At 41.9% G+C, this 8,081-nt stretch overlaps 1 non-coding gene across 1 annotated transcript; it reads left to right on the top strand.

The window, feature by feature from the left end:
- The first annotated feature begins 1,209 nt into the window (after positions 1-1,209).
- Positions 1,210-1,283, top strand: TRNAN-GUU (transfer RNA asparagine (anticodon GUU)). The gene has a single exon. It is a non-coding gene; the product is annotated as a tRNA-Asn (tRNA).
- The last annotated feature ends 6,798 nt before the right edge of the window (positions 1,284-8,081 follow it).

Here is an 8,081-nt window from a genome sequence, read left to right as displayed (position 1 = left end):
AAAACGATGATATGTTGGCAATTCTTCTTTCTCTAAATGAAGTTTGAATCATACACATAACTAGATTGTCCAAGAGAGGCTTAATGTGTTAAAAAAAAAAATCAAGAGTTTAATGTCTCAATTTAAAAGATTAGAGACTTAATGTATTTATAAATAATTGATTAGAAACTTATTTTATCTATTTAAACAATCAATGACTTAGGAATGAATATTTAGTTATCGCGGGCTTAAATATGCATTTTTTCTTTGTTTTTTCTATTTGCTAAATTTTCTTTTATTCTTTATTTTCACTTCCTTCGCACTGTTAAATAACTTTATTTTTGCATGTTCCATCATGATTAGTAACATCATTTACCACCGAACCAACCTCCATTTCTGTCAAGGTTCTTGATAATTTATATACATATTTACCCAACTATTTTTCTTTCGGCTCTCTTTTTCCGATTACAATTTCTATGATCTCCATACTTTTTCTTGGTTGTTTTGATCTTTCTTTATCCGTCAAATTAGAAATTGGATATGAGAAAAATAGATATTTCATATTTGGCTACAAAAATAAAAGAGAAAGTTAATCTTGATGGAAAAGATACGCCTTTATGTGAATTTTGCTGGTCTTTTGGATGCATTTTAACATTAATATGAAAGAGATAAATTAACATTTTTTCTATTTTCAAGAAAGAAAAGGAATGATAAAAATGATAGATTAAAAAAATGCTTGAAATACAATAATATTGCAAAATTTATGTTTGAGTTGGGATCTTTTAAATAATGTTTTAATATTAGTATTCAATTTTACATGTATAGAAAATATTTTAATTCTAACACATTTAAACTAAAATCTGTTATTTCATAATTTTATTTTAGATGTATTAAATGTGACACGTTAATCTGAAATAAAATGAAGATATCCTTCAAACTTTATACTCTAAAAAATCTACTTATTTTTCTATCATTACTAATTTACTATTCCATGACCGATCAAATTTTCTAAGTTCATCACCTTCCGAAATTTTCCTAGTTTAAATTGTAATACACATCAAATTCAATTAGGCAAATACTCTTTTGATATGATGTACAATATATATTTTTTTGAATCATACAATATATATTACTTTAGTTTAAACATAAGTATTAGCTCTGTTATAAAAAAAAACATACGCATCAGTCGAAATATGATAATAGTTAAATTTAGCTTATATAAAGCCATCAGCTGGAATAGCTCAGTTGGTTAGAGCGTGTGGCTGTTAACCACAAGGTCAGAGGTTCGACCCCTCCTTTTAGCAAAAACTTATTTATTTAAATGCTCTTTTAATATGATGTAAAATGTTCTATATATTAACCGAGCTTAGATATAACTATCAGCTTGAATAGCTCAGTTGGTTAAAGTGTGTGGCTGTTAACCACAAGGTTGGAGGTTTGACTCCTTCTTCTAGCGGTATTAATTTTTTTCCCCAAATTTTTAATATTTACCAACGTTTTTTTTTGGGTTTAATATTAGTAAATATGTAGCAGAATTTTTTCTCTCCAAGTTTTTAATATTTATCAACGTTTTAAAAAAAAAAATTCATATATCACTTGATTTAATTAAAATTAAAATTTTTAAAATTAATTTGAATGATAAAATAAAGAGCTAAGTTAAGACTTTTTTTTCCAAATTTTAAATATTTACCAACGTTTTTTTTTGGGTTTAATATTAGTAAATACCTAGCGGAATTTTTTCTCTCCAAGTTTTTAATATTTATCAACGTTTTAAAAAAAAATTTCATATATCACTTGATTTAATTAAAATTAAAATTTCTAAAATTAATTTGAATGATAAAATAAAGAGCTAAGTTAAGACTTCGTAGTGGTTTTGTAATGGTATTTAGGATTTTTTTATGTTAGTAAATACTTAACAGAATTTTTTTCCAAGTTTTTAATATTTATCAACGTTTTTTTTTTAAAATTTTCATATATCCCTTGATTTAATTTTTTTTTTGACAAAATGGTATTTAGGGTTTAATGTTAGTAAATACCTAGCGGAATTTTTTTTCTCCAAGTTTTTTTTTTGGTAAGAAGGGAAGAGAAAAAAACAAACAAATAAAAAACCTAACCCGGGATCAGTCTAGGAAGACTGACCCCAATCCTATCCTCAAGAAGAGAAGGTAACAGAAAAGAAGGAGGAACGGAAAGGGTAGAAACACCTAACATCCCCCCATGCCCAGCAACTGCCAAGCGATCCGCCACGCGGTTTTGCTCCCTATAAATATGGGAGAAGGCAAGAGAATCGAAGGCAGGACGAAGCCTCAAGATGGCTTTAATGAGATTCTGACTCTTAAGACAAACAACCTGACTATCCGAAATCCTGTTGATAGCCTCCAAATTTTCAGACTCCACCGAAAGCCTTTTAACACCCATGCGAATGGCGAGTTTAATGCCTGACAAGATCCCCCAGAGCTCCGCAGAAAAGGAGGAGCCCGTACCCAAGTTATGGGTAAACCCAGCCAGCCAGGCGCCACCAGCATCCCGAAGAACTCCACCAGCAGCAATTCTGCCATTACTAAGGCAGGAGCCATCCATATTCAACTTGACAACCCCTTCTATGGGCTTACTCCAACCAACTAACTGGACCTCTTTAACCGGGGAAGGGCGAACCAGGGGCTCTCCTTCAAAACTCTTTGTAATAACAGAGAGTTTTTTCGAGAAGTAAAACCGCAGGTCAGGAATAAAGACAGTCTTCTCAGCAAATAACTCTTCATTCCTCCATTTCCACATTTGGTGACAAATAATAGCGAAGAGAATAGCCCCGTGCTCCATACTGGCCAACAAATTCCCATTAACGCCTTCAGAGAACCAGTCAATATCAGAGAAACTCATAAAGGAAGGAAGGATGCGGTGAGGAAGGACCCCTTCCCAAACCTTTCTACTATTCGGGCAATCCTTCAAAGCATGGCACAAGGTTTCCACATGGCCGTTGCATCTGCTACAGGCACCAGATACAGCCAAGTGCCTTCTGTGTCTATCTGCATTCGTGAGGAGCCTGTCTTTGACTCCCAGCCATAGGAAACTCCTAATGCGGTAAGGGACTTTGAGGGCCCAAATGGACTTCCAAATTTCCAAGGGAGGATCAGCCCTATTATGGGTAAAAGCTTCATAGGCCGATTTACAAGAATAAGAACCATTATTGGTCAAGGCCCAGCAGTGTCTGTCCTTATCCTCCTCCTGATTACTAATCTTCACACCTCTAATATTAAGGAGGGTCTCCAGGCTAAGGAAGGAGTCGAACTTAGACCAGATCCAGTCTCCCTCCGAGTCCACCACATCAGTAATTTTCCAGGAGAGGAGATCATTCGGCGGAGGGGCGATGCACACCTCAATCAACGGTTTGTCACCAATCCAGGTGTCATACCAGAAACTAATGGATCTCCCATTACCCAACTCCAAGCCAATCCCCGTACAGAACTCAGCAAAAACAGCACTAAGCCCTTTCCAGAGGAAGGAACAGCTGACAACCCTCTCCTTCGGGCGACCAAAGATTCTATCTTTCCTATACTTGCCGCACAGAAGACGAACCCAAAGGGAGGAGGGGGATTGCCACATTCTCCAAAGAAGCTTCATTAACAGGACTTTATTATTGTCCTTAGCTTGCCTTATACCAAGACCCCCCTGCTCTTAGGCTGGCAGGCTTCCTTCCAAGGGACCAGGTGAATCTTCCTCCCATCCCCAGACTCTCCCCACAGAAAACGCCGATTAATTTTATCAAGGTCGTTGAGGACCGGCTCAGGGAGCTTACAGGCTTGCATGATGTGATTTGGAGCAGCGCAGTTGATAGACTGGATTAAAGTAAGGCGACCTGCAAGGGAAAGAGAATTAGCTTTCCAGCTAGCACACAAACCGTTAGATTTGTCCAAAATGTCTTTAAAAGAGGCTTTGGACACCCCGTCACTATGAAGAGGGACCCCAAGGTATTTCCCAAACGATTGAGTCAGGGGAATGCCAGACATCTCACTCAGTCTTCTACACAAGCTATTATCCATATTCTTGGAGCATAGCATACAGGATTTATGGATGTTAATCTTCTGGCCAGAAGCCTCACAAAAGCAGTCGAGGATATCCATCACAGCCTTAATTTGTTCCTCATTACCCTCCACAAAAAGCATGACATCATCAGCAAAGAGTAAATGGGTAACAGGGGGGCAATGTCTGTTGATGGAAACAGGGTGGAGAGTCCCTTTGCTCACCGCCTCTTGGATCAGGTGAGACAATCTTTCCATGGCAATAACAAAAAGGAAGGGGCTCATAGGATCCCCTTGACGAATACCCCTGGATGGAGAGAACTCATCCGACATATCCCCATTGATCATAACCCGGAAAACAGGAGAGGAGATACACTTTCCAATCAAATTCCTCCAGTTCTCCGGGATACCAGCTTTGGCTAAACTATCCAGAAGAAAGCTCCAGTTCAACCTATCATAGGCTTTCTCCAGATCCAGCTTGAGAGCCACGATCCCTTTCTTGCCTTTCTTAATCTTCATAGAATGGACAACCTCCTGGGCAATAACAACGTTATCCATCAATTGTCTACCAGGAACAAAGCTCCCTTGATTTTGGCTGATAATATCCGGAAGGATCTTCCGGATTCTATTAGCCACAATCTTAGTAATAGCTTTATACAAGACATTACAAAGACTGATGGGTCTCATCTGGAGAAAGGAAGAAGGCTTGGCAACCTTAAGAATCAAGACAATGAGGGTTTTATTAACCAAACTGATATCGTTCGAACCACCAAAGACACCTAACACAAAGCTGTATATACCCTCTTTCACAGTGTCCCAGTGTTTATGATAGAAACTAGCGGGGATACTATCAATACCAGGAGCCTTAGTGGAACCGATGCTGGAGAAGGCCAGATCAATCTCTTTAAGCTCAATAGGATGGAAAGCATCATTAATAGCATCCTCCCCCAAACGAGGAAAGGTAATGCCAGAGTGGGCACTCTCTAGGTCCACAGCTTCCTCTCTGAACAGGTCCTTGTAGAAATCAAGGGCAAGGCGCCGAATGTCCTCCTCCTCAAAAATCCACTCACCACTGGCGTCTTTAATAGCCTCGATCCTATTTCGCTGTCTCCTAATGATCGTTGAGAGGTGGAAAAACCTGGTATTCCGGTCCCTGTCTTGAATCCAAGCCTTCCTAGATTTCTGGAACCACAGAAGCTCTTCCTGTCTAAGCACAGCTTCCAACTCATTCTGAAGAGCTCTAAGGTGACCATTTAGGCTATGATCGAAACGAACCTCCAAGCAACGCTGAACACCTTCCATTCTCCTCAAGAGTTTGTTCTTCCTCCTGATAATATGACCAAAAATATTTTTATTCCAAACAGCCACATTCCTCCTGAATTCCTCAGTAGCGAGGAGAACATCAGAGTGGGGATGCCAATTGCTTTTAACGAAATCCTTAAACTCGGGGTGAGACTCCCAAGCCACCAGATACCTAAAAGGTCTATTACCTTTCAGCCGATTCCCTTTGACCAAATTAATGAGGATAGGGCAATGGTCAGAGTGACGGAAAGGGAGATTAAGCACCTTGACCTAAGGAAACCTATAAATCGCTGCAACATTAGCGTACACCTTATCCAACCTAACAAACACACTATTCCTTTTCCAGGTAAATTTGTGGCCAGAAGCACCCAGGTCCGAAAGCCCGCACATATCCATACTTTGCTTATGATTAAGACACCGGTTCACATAATGATTACCCCCTCCTCTCTGATCACTCAAGAGGGTAATGGCATTAAAATCCCCGGCAACCAACCACGCCTCCACCATGTTAGAGCTAAAAGAATGAAGGACCTCCCACAGCCTTCTTCGGTTAGTCAAAACAGGATCAGCATAGACGAAGGTAATAAAGAAAGGTTTATTACCCGGGTAACACACCTTACTATGGATGAATTGACTGTCCATAGTAACAATATCAATATTGACTTGACCTGGCTTCCAAAAGAGCCAAATCCCCCCTGCCCGGCCAGTAGCCTCCGACCTGACGCAATTCCAATTCTTAAACTTTCTAACCACCTCATCTGCTTTGGCTCCACTGACCTTGGTCTCTAGAAGGACAAAGCAGGAAGGGTTAAACTGTTTAATGAGATCATTGACATGAATGCGGGTAGCCTTGCTCGCCGCACCTCTAACATTCCAAACAAAGAAGTCCATCAGAGGGGAGACTACAGACGCAGGCCCAAACCCTAGATCAGGTATTTGTTCGGGGCTCCGGAGAGCCTAGAGGAAGTCTCAGAAGGACCCCTTTTATCCCAAGAATTCAAACCATGAAGGTTCTTTTTAGGTTTCCCTTTGGGATTCTTCATGTTTAACTTACTCACTCCTATAGCTTTACCAATAGGAGCATCAACAGGAGGATGTAGAATACTTGCCTCCCTACTCAAACCCTTCCCAGCTGACAGGATAGACTGGGGAATCTCTTTGGCTTTAGCAGAAGCATTAGAGACAAAGAGAGGATTAATAGAATTACCCAGACTAGAGGCATGCTCTACCGACTCCAGACCAGGCATGCTTAAATCAATCTGCTTATCAGAAGGATCCGAGTCCTGATCTTCCTCCATAGACAAAACACCGAACCTTGACTCGGAACCCGAAGCTGAGTCCACTCCAGTCTCAATCCCCTTCTTAATATCCGGGGGTCTGACCTTGATCTCAGGAGCAATCTGGAGAGTAGTCATCTTTGTACTGATATCTGGTGAATGATTAGAATTAACATTAGCCCGTGGCTTCCTTCTCACTGGCCTCTTGGCAAGCATCCATGGGCCAAAACTCCTTACTTCCCCTTGACTCTTCTCAGTTTCACCTATGATAGGTTGCACCAACTCCTCCACGTCCTTCCTCCTCTTAGGACAACCCTCAAGGGTATGGCCAAACATACCACATTCATAGCAGATGTTGTGTATACCTTCATATTCAATATGATAGACCTTGTTTTGAGTACAGAACTGAGAAAGAAGAGGCTTAGCGAGATCAATATTGATACAGACCCTGGCAAACTTGCCTCTCACTGCCCCAATGGTAGTCTTATCAACATGGTGGACTTTCCCAACAAGGCTACCAATCTTGTTCAGGAACCTATCACTGTAGTATTCAAGAGGTAGGCCCGGGAACCTAACCCAAGTAAGGATCCTGTTAACAGAGCAATCATGGGGATCAAAATTTGGGACCCAAGGTCTCAGAGCCAACACATGATTGGAGATAATATACGGACCACCATTCACAACAGCATTGAAATCCTCAGCCCTTGTAAATTTAATGACATAATATTCATTTTTAAGGTCTGTGATAGTAACCTTTCCTTTCTTTGCCCATTGAGCCTGGATCCTCTGGGCAAAGTAATTGAAACTGATCCTTTTCCCCAACACAGTGACGATTAACGCCAATTTCCACTTTGATCTCATGACCCGCTTGTCTTCTGAGGATAGCCGGATCCTAGGACACAGCGGGTTATCAGGCTCTCCATCCTCAGAATCGGAATCAGAGAGAAAATCCCCGGAATCATTCTCAAAAGCATCCACCTCCATCATGGGATCCTCCTCTGACACCCCTAGCAACTTATCCCTCCAGGAGGGGGCTCCCAAATCCACGGAAACTCCCGCTTGAGCGGCCTTTGCGGCTTGCGCGGCCAGGACGGCCTGCGTGGCCAGCGCGGCCTGCACGGCCAACGAAAGCCGCACGGCATGCTCATCATGCTGGGGAGAGACGACAGGTAATCCCTGTGGCCTAAGCACCGGAAGCGGCCCTACCACTCCGGATTCATGCGCGCCTCCATCCGCGACAAATGAGTCCAGGGCCGCGGCCGCGGCACCAACACCTTCCAGCCCCCGATCGGTCGCCGCATCCCTAGAAACCCCCAACAGAACCGTCGCACCCCTAGCACCCCCCGTCGAACCCGCCGGATCCGCCTCCCCACCATCCACCCACTCCGATCTGCTCCTATCCCTAGACCGATCCCTCCGAATCCTGTTGCTCCGCCTCCTCCCCCGAGGAGATCCCTCGGATCTCCCATCATCCGCCGCCGCCCACGCCTCATCGATCCCGGAGTCA

Source organism: Euphorbia lathyris, chromosome 2 (assembly GCF_963576675.1).
Source record: "Euphorbia lathyris chromosome 2, ddEupLath1.1, whole genome shotgun sequence".
In the NCBI taxonomy this organism is placed as follows: domain Eukaryota; kingdom Viridiplantae; phylum Streptophyta; class Magnoliopsida; order Malpighiales; family Euphorbiaceae; genus Euphorbia; species Euphorbia lathyris.
The sequence above is the reverse complement of the archived record's forward strand: the minus strand, read 5'-3'. Positions and strand labels throughout refer to the sequence as shown.